The 2,500-nt window shown below is 32.2% G+C and overlaps 1 protein-coding gene across 1 annotated transcript in view; it reads right to left on the reverse strand.

The window, feature by feature from the left end:
• LOC106874750 (uncharacterized) overlaps positions 1-2,500 on the reverse strand; it is a 90,149-nt gene that overhangs the window by 86,075 nt on the left and 1,574 nt on the right. The window lies entirely within an intron of this gene.

Here is a 2,500-nt window from a genome sequence, read left to right on the forward strand (position 1 = left end):
TACAAACAAACACGCACACACACGTATATATGAATATATTGGCCTGGTATATATCGTGGGTCTACTACTCCTAGTAGTAGTAGTAGTAGTAGTAGTAGTAGTAGTAGTAGTAGTAGTAGTAGTAGTAGTAGTGAAATGTTGGTGTGAAAAGGGTTAGCCGATTAAATCAGCCTTGAATTTTCATATCTTAAGGAACAAGAAAAAGGGATTTTATTTTCTTTGTGTGTAAAGAGAGAGAGAGAAAGCGGGGTGGAGGGGGACTATTTTGATAATTTTGTGTTTTGTATAACAGAAATTGCGATTCACAAAAATTTTCCCAATGAATTTCAATTGTTTTTCACATTTTTTTAAAACCCTAAACCCACCCCGTCGCACTTCTGAATCTTTTGGGGGGGGGGGGATTTTTTTTCCCTGCCCCATAAGGTACAAGACTTCGATTAACGTCTTTCTCGAAACCTATGTCGTTCTATCGACGTTAGAAGGACGGAAAAATACAAAGTTAGCCAAGACAGTATTTGAACACTGAACGTAAAGGACAGTAAAAAATGCCGCATAAGCATTTTATCCGACTCTCTGACGATTCTAAGAAAAAAAACAAATACAATTTCTTAATTTGACATAAGGACAACAAAACAGAACATTACAATTCAGTACAATACAATCCTTTCTTATTTTGGCACAAGGCCAGCAAACTTGAGAGGTGTGGAAATCAATGACATCGTCTCTAGGGTTCAACTCATTCTTATTTTATCGATCCCGTAAGGACGAAAGGCAAAGTCGATCTCGGCGGTATTTGCACTCAGAACGTAAAGCCGGGAATACAATGTGATAATACTCTGAAATAATTAAGGTCTTGTTTCGGGTGGTATTACAACTATAAGGAGACAACTCAGCAATTCCTCGTTGTATATTACCATTTTTCGCTTCTTCTTCTTTTTCTATTTTCGTATTATTCTTTAAAATGCTGCGATTTGTAAGGAAGCCATTCCTCCAGACGGTGAATGATATATCTTGATAGATAGAGCCATCGATAAATAAATAGATAGGTAAGATAAAAAATGACCGAAACTTCGAAGTCACTGTCGATACTATTCTTAGTAACGAATAATAGATTTATACTCTACCAAAAGTATTGTGTAATCCTTAAGTTTGATACTAAAATGCTCTTTGTTTTATTATAACAAAGACAAACATTAATATACAAACATACATTCATACGGACAGACAAACAAACTTATATATACATGTACTTGTATTATATAAATATGTATGCATATATGTATGTATGTATGTATGTATGTATGTATGTATGTATTTATGTATGTATAATGTGTCTATGTTTGTGTGTACAGTATAGTTGAGGTTCCGGAAAAATATTCAACAAGACTACCACCATTCAACAAAAGGATTCAATACGTAATTATGTAGAGTGTATTTTTATATTTATTTATTAATAATGACATACTGATGCATTTGGGACACTTGTACAAATATAAAACGTGCAGCAGGTGTTTAATTATTAATGTATGTATATACATACATACATACATACACAAATATATACATACATACATACATACATACATATATATATATATATATATATATATATATATATATATATATATATATATATATATAAAGATATATGTGCATAGATAGATAAATAGATATACACCCATACATGTATATATATATATATACATATATATATATATATATATATATATATATATATATATATATATATATATATATATATATATATATATATACATACATATGCACACACTGTGTGTGTGTGGATTTATGTATGTATAGGGAGAGAAGAGTGACAAGAACAAGACAGACAAATAAACAAACAGACCCCTCAGATTTAGATAAATAAAATAGTGGCAAAACACACAAAAAAAACCCCTAAAAAGTTAACTCTTTTCCCAATAGGTCAAGCAAGTTAAGTCTATCTCGTACTAAATTGTAGGTCAAACAACAAACGTTCCGCAAATAGGCATAAATACATATGGTGGACAGGTGGTAGGTATATAGATGAATAGAAAATGACAGAACTGGTGTGTATATGGTGTATAGTATATGTGTATGTTTATATGTGTGTATAAGAGTGTATGTGCATCTCTGAGTGTGTGTGAAGCTGGCAGGGCAAAGATATGGGGCATCGATATACGATATTTTTTTATATATATATATATACATATAGGCACATGGTTCCGAACACTTTGGGCAACTGTCTTCTACTATAGCCTCGGGTCAACCAAAGCTTTGTGAATGTATTTGGTAGACGGAAACTGAAAGAAGACGTTTATGAATTTGTCTTGCAAGATTCTTGATGTGAAGTCGTGTATTGAAACAGATATCGTTGTATTTCGGGATGGCCATTTTTTTTTTCGTGTGTTTATTTGCCCATCCCGAAATACAACAATATATATGTGTGTGTGTATGTGTGTGTGTGTGTGTGTGTGTGTGTATGCGTATACATACATAC

The sequence above is a fragment of the Octopus bimaculoides genome, chromosome 18 (genome assembly GCF_046866305.1).
Source record: "Octopus bimaculoides isolate indiv1 chromosome 18, ASM4686630v1, whole genome shotgun sequence".
NCBI lineage: Eukaryota > Metazoa > Mollusca > Cephalopoda > Octopoda > Octopodidae > Octopus > Octopus bimaculoides.